Source organism: Macrobrachium nipponense, chromosome 9 (genome assembly GCF_015104395.2).
Source record: "Macrobrachium nipponense isolate FS-2020 chromosome 9, ASM1510439v2, whole genome shotgun sequence".
Taxonomy (NCBI): Eukaryota; Metazoa; Arthropoda; class Malacostraca; order Decapoda; family Palaemonidae; genus Macrobrachium; species Macrobrachium nipponense.
The window spans coordinates 8,926,062-8,937,018 of NC_061110.1; positions in this window are offsets into that span (position 1 = coordinate 8,926,062).

Below are 10,957 nucleotides of genomic sequence, written 5' to 3' on the forward strand. Positions count from 1 at the left end.
CAGTATTCCCTAGAAGATCTGAATATTTAAGAGAAGAAGAATTAAGTATGGCGAACGCTATCAATCAACTTAGAGTATAAATAAGGAATTTTTAAACTATACGTTTTAATTTTTATTTATATTTGATTTTGTAGCAAAACGTTATTTAAGTTTATATTTATATTTTTGCATTAGCAGAATTATCCAAGTAATGTAAATTATTGGAATCTAATTGTATTTTTATGCTAAAAGATTAAGAAAAAGAGAATGAATAATGATACCAGTTAGCAAATTATATCATTGACAACTGAAAGACCAGGATATTAAATAATACAATTATTTTTGTTTAACGCCTCAGCGTCATGGTTGGTATGGTATTAGCGTCCCACCTCGGTGGTCGCGGGTTCGATTCTCGGCCATTCCATTGAGGAGTGAGAGATGTGTGTTTCTGGTGATAGAAGGTCACTCTCGACATGGTTCGGAAGTCACGTAAAGCCGTTGGTCCCGTTGCTGAATAACCACTGGTTCCATGCAACGTAAAAGCACCATACAAACAAACAAACAAACAATACAATTGTTTACAGAGTGCATCCATACTTATACGGTAAAAACAATGTCACAAGCACACGTCGGCAACTTACGGTACAGACACACACACACAAAAAAACAAGGTTGGAAACAACCCAACGATGATAGTCGTCTCGTAGTCAGCGCCTCTTGCGTTCGATATACCCCAGTACCTAAGGTGCAAGTCCTATACGTAAACACTTGTGTCTAGCAAAGAGACGAGTGTGTTCCTTGGTTTAAAGACTTCACGGAGCATTAGTACCAAGTTGTCTTTATACGCAGTTAATGTGAAGAGACTCCAAAGAGTGTGAAGTGTGCATGGCTCATGATTAACTGTGTGACCTGGTCTGGATGTTTCTTGACAAGTGACAAAGTTCTTGTGACGCCATTTGGATCATACAACCAGGTACGTAAACCATCAACACTAATAATAGGTTGTGCCACCTACCGAGATTTCTAACCTATTTCGTTAATATCTTTAATCTTGTTTTTAACGAATTTTCGGTTTCCTTGTGGGCTCACAAACCCCCCCAAAAAATCCTCAAATTCTATCTATCTCGCACTGACATATCCCAGGCTGACTCCAATCACTACCCTTGGCTAAGTGTCCTGACCTTTTAACCTTAAATCAAGTGTCCTTATCTTTGACCTCAATTGGAAAGTTACCAGTTCATTACCCATCCTTCCGTTCATTAAGCTACCATAGGATATGTAAGAGTAATCACAGATAAACAGGGAGTCCATCAAGTTCCAGTAATGTTACAAGTATTTATTGCTTGTAATGGTACTGGGACTTTATGGAGACACCCTGTATATATGAAATATTATACGCTTGTAATTAGGAGGTTGTACTGACCGCAGGAATTGCGACTCCGGCTTGCATTAAGATGAATAACTTCAAAACTCGGGTGCATATTTGGATATTCAAGCTTTAAAAGAAAACTCGATACCGTCAGATCACTCGATGTTCTCGAGAGAGAGAGAGAGAGAGAGAGAGAGAGAGAGAGAGAGAGAGAGAGAGAGAGAGATAAAAGAGGAGAGCGAGATCAGACGGAAGATCTTTTTTTTTTAAATATAAATTAAAGTTACTGGCCTGTAAGGAAGTCTTATATCAAAGAACATAAAAAGAGTGAACGCCCCCTCCCCCTTCTATTTCCCCCCAACCCGTTCCAAGCAACCGCACCACCTCCTCCACCGCCCCCGCTTTCTCTCTCTCTCTCTCTCTCTCTCTCTCTCTCTCTCTCTCTCTCTCTCTGTATGAGTTTAGCTTCACCTCATTAATTATGGAAGGTCAGTGGAGGATTTGCCCAAAGTATTGACTGGTACGTGTACAGGGAATTATCACCTTTAACCCACGAAAAACTCCTTCATTAGAGTGAGACCCACTACTTTAATGCTCACGTTCTTTTTAGTGCTGTTTCTCGCGGGGTTTCGGCTCTCGCTTACTTAAGACGGTACATACACCTGGATTTCAGGTGTATGTATACGTTTTGCTGTTGGTATTTTTTGGATTTTTTTTTTTTTGGCTAGTTTTACAGTTCATATTTTTTTCTTTAGATTAACATTTCATATACTTTGGTTTTTTGCTTGTTTTACACTTCATATTATAGTAAATTTATTTTTCTTTAGTTTAACATTTCATATACTTGGATTAATGGTTGTTTTATAGGTCATGTTATTGCATATTTTTTCTTTAGTTCAACATTTCATATACTTGAATTTATGGTTGTTTTACACTTGATATTGTATTTTTTCATGAGTTTAACATTTCATATACTTGGATTTATGGTTGTTTCATAGTTCATATTATTGCATATTTTTTCTTTACTTTAACATTTCATTTACTCAGACTTTTGACTGGTTTTACACTTCATATTATTGTATATATTTTTTTATTTAGTTTAACATTTCATATACTTGGATTTGTGGTTGTTTGATAGTCCATATTACTTTTTTTTTTAGTTTAACATTTCATATACTTGGATTTTTGGCTGGTTTTACAGTTCATATTATTGTATATATTTTGCCTTTAGTTTAACATATCATAATTTTGTTTTTTCGGTTGGTTTTAACAGTTCATATTCTTGGATTCTCGGTTGGTTTAGCAGTTCATATTCTTGGATTCTCGGTTGGTTTAACAGTTAATATTCTTGGATTCTCGGTTGATTTAATAGTTCATATTCTTGGATTCTTGGATGTTTTGACCGTTCTTATTCTTGTATTCTTGGTTGGTTTAACAGTTCATATTCTTGGATGTTTTAAACAGTTAATATTATTGGATTCTTGGTTGGTTTAACAGTTCATATTCTTGGATTCTTGGTTGGTTTAACAGTTCATATTCTTGGATTCTTGGTTGGTTTGACAGTTCATATTCTTGGATGTTTTAACAGTTCATATTCTTGGATTCTTGGTTGGTTTGACAGTTCATATTCTTGGATGTTTTAACAGTTCATATTCTTGGATTCTTGGTTGGTTTAACAGTTCATATTCTTGGATGTTTTAACAGTTCATATTATTGGATTCTTGGTTGGTTTGACAGTTCATATTCTTGGATTCTTGGTTGGTTTAACAGTTCATATTCTTGGATTCTTGGTTGGTTTGATAGTTCATATTCTTGGATTCTTGGTTGGTTTGACAGTTCATATTCTTGGATGTTTTAACAGTTCATATTTTTGGATTCTTGGTTGGTTTAGCAGTTCATATTCTTGGATTCTTGGTTGGTTTAACAGTTCATATTCTTGGATTCTTGGTTGTTTGGTTGTTGTACCAGTTCATATTCTTGGATTCTTGTTGGTTTAACAGTTCATATTCTTGGATTCTTGGTTGGTTTATTAGTTCATATTCTTGGATTCTTGGTTGGTTTGACAGTTCATATTCTTGGATTCTTGTTGGTTTAACAGTTCATATTCTTGGAATCTTTGTTGGTTTGACAGTTCATATTCTTGGATTCTTGGTTGGTTTGACAGTTCATATTCTTGGATTCTTGGTTGGTTTAACAGTTCATATTCTTGGATTCTTGGTTGGTTTAACAGTTCATATTCTTGGATTCTTTGTTGGTTTGACAGTTCATATTCTTGGATTCTTGGTTGGTTTGACAGTTCATATTCTTGGATTCTTGGTTGGTTTAACAGTTCATATTCTTGGATTCTTGGTTGTTTGGTTGTTGTACCAGTTCATATTCTTGGATTCTTGTTGGTTTAACAGTTCATATTCTTGGATTCTTGGTTGGTTTATTAGTTCATATTCTTGGATTCTTGGTTGGTTTGACAGTTCATACTCTTGGATTCTTGTTGGTTTAACAGTTCATATTCTTGGATTCTTGGTTGGTTTAACAGTTCATATTCTTGGATTCTTTGTTGGTTTGACAGTTCATATTCTTGGATTCTTGGTTGGTTTGACCGTTCATATTCTTGGATTCTTGTTGGTTTAACAGTTCATATTCTTGGATTCCTGGTAGTTGTACCAGTTCATATTCTTGGATTCTTGTTGGTTTAACAGTTCATATTCTTGGATCTTGGTTGGTTTATTAGTTCATATTCTTGGATTCTTGGTTGGTTTGACAGTTCATACTCTTGGATTCTTGTTGGTTTAACAGTTCATATTCTTGGATTTTATGGTTGGTATAACAGTTCATATTCTTGGATTCTTGGTTGGTTTGACAGTTAATATTCTTGGATTCTTGGATGTTTTAACAGTTCATATTCTTTGATTCTTGGTTGGTTTAACAGTTCCTATTCTTAGATTCTTGGTTGGTTTAACAATTCATATTCTTGGATTCTTGGTTGGTTTAATAGTTCATATTCTTGGATTCTTGGTTGGTTTAACATTTCATATTCTTGAATTCTTGGTTGGTTTAACAGTTCATATTCTTGGATTCTTGGTTGGTTTAACAGTTCATATTTTTTGGATTCTTGGTTGGTTTAGCAGTCCATATTCTTGGATTCTTGGTTGGTTTAACATTTCAAATTCTTGGATTCTTGGTTGGTTTAGCAGTTCATATTCTTGGATTCTTGGTTGGTTTAACAGCTAATATTCTTGGATTCTTGTTTGGTTTAACAGTTCATATTCTTGGATTCTTGGTTGGTTTTGACCGTTCCCATTCTTGGATTCTTGGTTGGTTTAACAGTTCATATTCTTGGATTCTTGGTTGGTTTTGACAGTTCCTATTCTTGGATTCTTGGTTCGTTTAACAGTTCATATTCTTGGATTCTTGGTTGGTTTAGCAGTTCATATTCTTGGATTCTTGGTTGGTTTAACAGTTCATATTCTTGGATTCTTGGTTGGTTTGACAGTTCATATTCTTGGATTCTTGGTTGGTTTAGCAGTTCATATTCTTGGTTGGTTTAACAGTTCATATTCTTGGATTCTTGGATGTTATAATAGTTCATATTCTCGGATTCTTGGTTGGTTTAACAGTTGATATTCTTGGATTCTTGGTTGGGTTTAAAAAAAAAAACAGTTGGATATTCTTGGATTCTTGGTTGGTTTTAAAACAGTTGGATATTCTTGGATTCTTTGGTTGGTTCGAACAGTTCTATTCTTGATTCTTTGTTGGTTTCGAACAGTTCATATTGGTTCTTGTTGGTTCGACAGTTCCTATTCTTGGATTCTTGGTTGGTTCGACAGTTCCTATTCTTGGATTCTTGGTTTGTTCGACAGTTCGTATTCTTGGATTCTTGGTTGGTTTAACAGTTCATATTCTCGGATTCTTGGTTGGTTTAACAGTTCATATTGGACTTTGTAGTTCTATTCTTGGATTCCTTGGTTTTAACAGTTCATATTCTTGGATTCTTGGTTGGTTTAACAGTTCATATTCTTGGATTCTTGGTTGGTTTAACAGTTCATATTCTTGGATTCTTTGTTGGTTCGACAGTTCCTATTCTTGGATTCTTGGTTGGTTCGACAGTTCCTATTCTTGGATTCTTGGTTGGTTCGACAGTTCGTATTCTTGGATTCTTGGTTGGTTTTGACAGTTCCTATTCTTGGATTCTTGGTTGGTTTTGACAGTTCCTATTCTTGGATTCTTGGTTGGTTTAACAGTTCATATTCTTGGATTCTTGGTTGGTTTAGCAGTTCATATTCTTGGATTCTTGGTTGGTTTAACAGTTCATATTCTTGGATTCTTGGTTGGTTTAACAGTTCATATTCTTGGATTCTTGGTTGGTTTAACAGTTCATATTCTTGGATTCTTGGTTGGTTTAACAGTTCATATTCTTTTATTCTTGGTTGGTTTAACAGTTCTTATTCTCGGATTCTTGGTTGGTTTAACAGTTCATATTCTTTGATTCTTGGTTGGTTTAACAGTTCATATTCTTTTATTCTTGGTTGGTTTAACAGTTCTTATTCTCGGATTCTTGGTTGGTTTAACAGTTCATATTCTTTGATTCTTGGTTGGTTTAACAGTTCATATGCTTGGGTCAGCTTGAGATTTTAAGACATTAATAAATGCCTAGAAACAACTAATTATTTTAACTTTTTTTCTGTTATTGTTGTTGTGGTTTTTCTGGAGATTAACCTATCACGAGCGAACACTTGAGTTGTTTACATTTTCTCTAAATGTTGAATTTAGACCATTTCAGTGAATATGGTTTTGACATCAAGGTGACAGTTCTGCGTTTATGTCTTATGATAAATAAGCTCGTAAATAATATACATTCTTCAAACTTTTTTCTATTGGTAGCCGAGTCGGTAGCGTAAATGCCATAAGCTAAGACGATAAACCATTCAGCACTAACTATCGTGGTCTGCTAGTTATCGTTGAATTCCTCGGTTGAATGATTAAACTTGTAGAACTCGTGCGCGTATTTGCAGAATTAGCTGGAGAATATGAGTAAATGCATGTTGACCTTTTGCGTATATCTCTGTCCAATTTTGTCGTAATATCGCTTCAGTGGCACCGATTGTCCCCTCAAAAACACACAGGAAAGACTCCCTGAGGAAGACTCTTAAGTCTAAGTAACGCCTTAGACACCAAAAGACGACTAAACGTTATAAAAAATAATAATAATAAGGGAAACGCAAATAAATCATGGGAAATTCCAACCGCCCATGCCTGCTAAAGTGACTCCGGCCACCACCTGTTGTCTCTTAAACGGAGTTATGACAGCTATTTCTTTTGAAGGGGGAGCGCCAAAAGCAAATTGTAGAAGGGGGGAGGGGGGGGAGGGGGCAGGCTGCTCGTAAAATGGGAATTATTGCAATGTGTGCTGAGTAGGGTATTCGAGTGGCCTGTCTGTTTGTATGTCTGCCAGCCCGGGTTAGATTCCAAATGTGTTTGGAGCGCTTGCTGTCTATATATATATATATATATATATATATATATATATATATATATATATATATATATATTATATATATATATAGATATATATATAATATATCATATATACTATAATATATATAATTACCCCCTATATATAATATCTATATATAGATATATATACTGTATATTATATATATATAATATACTATATATATATATATATATACATTCATATTATATAATATATATATTTATGTATGTATATGTATATATATACATAATATGAGAGAGAGAGAGAGAGAGTTTGTACGCTGACATAACAACTTTGGTCACTGACGCCCTAGACGTAGAGAGAGAGAGAGAGAGAGAGAGAGAGAGAGAGAGAGAGAGAGAGAGAGAGAGATGATTTATTTATGTACGCTTGGCGTAACAACAGCTATGGTCACTGACACCTTCCAGAGAGAGAGAGAAAGAGGTAATTTTACTTGAAAAGTAAAGGGTCAAATATATAACAAACAATCTCCACCAGAGACAGACCTGCTTTCAGATGCCTTCACGGTCATCGGCAATTTCTATCTATCAAACGACCATGAATCTCCAAACAAGAAGTTATGATGATTATAATGAACTAGATTTCATCATCACTGTCATTCTGCATCTGTCTGTCATGGTAGTAATGAATGTTTCGACAGCTAACGTCATCAGGGGCGGTTGAGAAGACTTGCATTACTGTCCGTTATAGTAGAAGTAGTAGTAGTAGTAGTAGTAGTAGTAGTAGTAGTCTAGTAGCCTCCAGGTGGTTGCAGTGCTACTTACGACTTAGAGTAATGAAAGTATAATCTTATAATAGTTGTATATCATGGTGTTCAACTAAGTTTTAAATCGGCATAATATTTTTGCCATCAATAAGTAATATGTTCGTATTGTAGATGATTTGAGCGCTGGAGAAATTGAAATGGAATTTTGAAACCTTTGGCAACCACTTGTGTTTTTCGTTGCAGCTGAAGTGAAAGTCTTGTTAAATATGTCAAGAGCAAAAAAGCAAAATGCTGTGTCATAACTCTTATATTCTCGGTATCGAGAACATCGCCACATTTTGCCAATAAGAAACACAAAAACTTCAGTATTTACTTGTAAAGAAAACTTAACAAAACATTACTGTGCTTTCAGCCTGACTAGAATATTCAGAAAGGACACTTGCATAGGACTTCATTTGCCGGGTGAGATTTAATAGCGATTTGAAATACTGAAATAATAAAAAATGCCGACTTTGAGCTTAAACCCTTCCATCAGACAGCGTCTTTCAAATGGTGGATCTGTGGTCGTTTGTACCTTGTTTTTATAACATATTTTATATTTGTCAGTTGGTCCGGGCTAAATACAGACTATAAAGGTCTTGAGGCTGCTCGTTTTCTATTTTTCTGCGAGGGTAGCTTGTCCTTACAGGGGACTTAGTTGCCTTAACCAAGCACATCAATCAATCTGATTTCTGAAAAGAAATGATTATTAACGATAGGCCCAAGTGCAGTTAAGCTCAAAGTCGGCATTTTTTAAACTGCGATTTTGTGTGATGATGATGCTAGCGTAGGTCTATATAATGTAACAGAGTATCAAAACTATTCATTCTCGTATGAATTATAACAATGAATTTCATAATACATCATCTTTAAGAATTATTTCAAGTCTGTTGGGCCTCAACATAGGCCTAAGTGGAGTTATGGAGTGAGAATGCCAGCATAGGTCTATAATGTGACAGAGTATCAAAACTATTGGCGTACGAATTATAACAATGAATTTCATAATTCATCTTCTTTAAGAATGATATTAAGTCTGTGGTGCCTACATAGGTCTTAGTGGAGTTACGGTGACAGTACCAGTGTAGGTCTGTTTAATGTATCGTAACTATTCATCTTCGTACGAATAATGACTACTGATTTCATAATACATCATCTTTAAGGATGATGATAAGTCTGTATACTTTTTTCTCTCTCTCTCTGTCCCTTTGTGGACCTAGGGCCTCATTCCAAAATCAGAGCAAATGAAAATAGATCAGTTTAGTGATCAAAGACCAAACCCCCCCGCCCACCTTTTTTTTTTTTTTTTTTTTTTTGAAAGGACAGCTGATAGATTCTTTTTGTCAACGGTCTAATTCGTTATTGGAGAGGAATGGCAAAGTTCAGTTTAATCCACCTGTCATGAAATAAAGAAGTTCGTCAGTAATTGCAAAATTTCTAACTTTTTTTTTTCTTTTTACGAAATTAATTTGGAACCAGCGTCCGAAACTTTCATCTGACGTTGGAAAGTTGGCTGAAGATACAATTACAATGACTGTTCCATTTTGTGTATCTATTATTGTTTTGTGGGCGTGTCTATGTATATTGAAGGTGTACATACACGAAGAATTTCTCCGAATACAGGGTAGTGTGTCCATAAAGTCCCAGTACCATTACAAGTATTTATTACTCAGAAGGGTATTGGGACTTTATAGACACCCTGTACAATAGTTAAAATGGAGTCTAGCTTATAAGGGAACTCTCTCTCTCTCTCTCTCTCTCTCTCTCTCTCTCTCTCTCTCTCTCTCTCTCTCTCTCCAAAAACCATGAGATCATTCATGAACACAAAATTTTTCAAAATAAATAGGTAACATGGAGTCTAGCTTATAAGGGCTCTCTCTCTCTCTCTCTCTCTCTCTCTCTCTCTTCTCTCTCTTCAAAAGCCATGAATCAGTCATATTATACAGAATTTTGTTTAAAATTATATATGGTAAACAAGGAATTTTTCCTAAAAGCTTAATAATAACTCTCTCTCTCTCTCTCTCGGATCTTCTCTCTTCTCTCTCTCAATCCAAAAACCCCATGGGAGATCTTCATAATACATAGAATTTTTCCGACATTATAATTCAGGGTAAACATGGAGTCTAGCTTAAATAGAGGGCTCTCTCTCTCGCCTCTCTCTCTCTCTCCAAAATCTATGAGATCAAGTCAATATAGATTAGAATTTTTCCAAAATAACTTAATAGGTAACATGGAGTCTAGCTTATAAGGGAACTCCTCTCTCTCTCTCTTCTCTTCTTCTCTCTCTCCTTCTCTCTCCTCTCTCTCTCTTTCTCTCCTCTCTCCAAAAAACCATGAGATCAAGTTCAATATATAAAGAATTTTTCCAAATATATTAGGTAACATGGAGCTAGCTTATTAACGGGAAAACTCTCTCCTCTCTCTCTCTATCTCTCTCTTCTCTCTCTTCCTCTCTCATCTCTCCCTCTTCTCCGCTCCAAAAACCATGAGATCATTCATATACATAGAATTTTTCCAAATATATTAGGTAACATGGAGTCTAGCTTATAAGGGATCTCTCTCTCTCTCTCTCCGTCTCTCTTCCCCCTCCCCGTTGTTCCCCCCCCTTTCCCCCTCTTTCTTTCTTTCTCTCTCTCTCTCTCTCGCTCTCTCCTCTCTCTCTCTCCTCTCTCTGCAAAAACCATGAGATCATCATATACATAGAATTTTTCCAAAATATTAGGTAACATGGACCTACTTATAAGGGATCCTCCTCTCTGCTCTCTATCTCTCTCTCTATCTCTCTCTCATCTCTCTCTCTCTCTCTCTCTCTCTCTCTCTCTCTCTCCCTAAAAACCACGAGTTCATTCATTATTGCATCAATCAGATGGTCCTCCTAATGTTTCTTATTCATCATCTCACCAGTCATGGGTCGATATGTCATCAATAGGGCTTTTAAATTCTGTGGGCTACCCTAACACCAGAGACACCAACCCCCTATATATATAACATGTCCGTCAACGTATTTAGTCTGTATTTTTGTTCAGTGTTCTCTCTTACTATATATCTTTGATTAACATCCTTTCCTGGACTTGAGTACTTAAATAATTAATCGGAGCTTTAAACAAGAGTGCATAAAGTATGGCGCCCTCGCCGCCAAAAAGTAATGTATATCCTTCACATTTAACTTTGTCAGTGTTGCAGCTTTATAAGAAGAAGAAAAAATTGCGCTAACGATTCGCGCGTGCTGACGAATAGCAATGTCGGCATTAGTAGAGAGTATAGCCAGGAGAGATAGTGACTTTATAATCCTCTCCTCTCCTATCAGCTATGGGTGAAAAAATCATACAGTGTATATGGTACATAGCCTCAGACT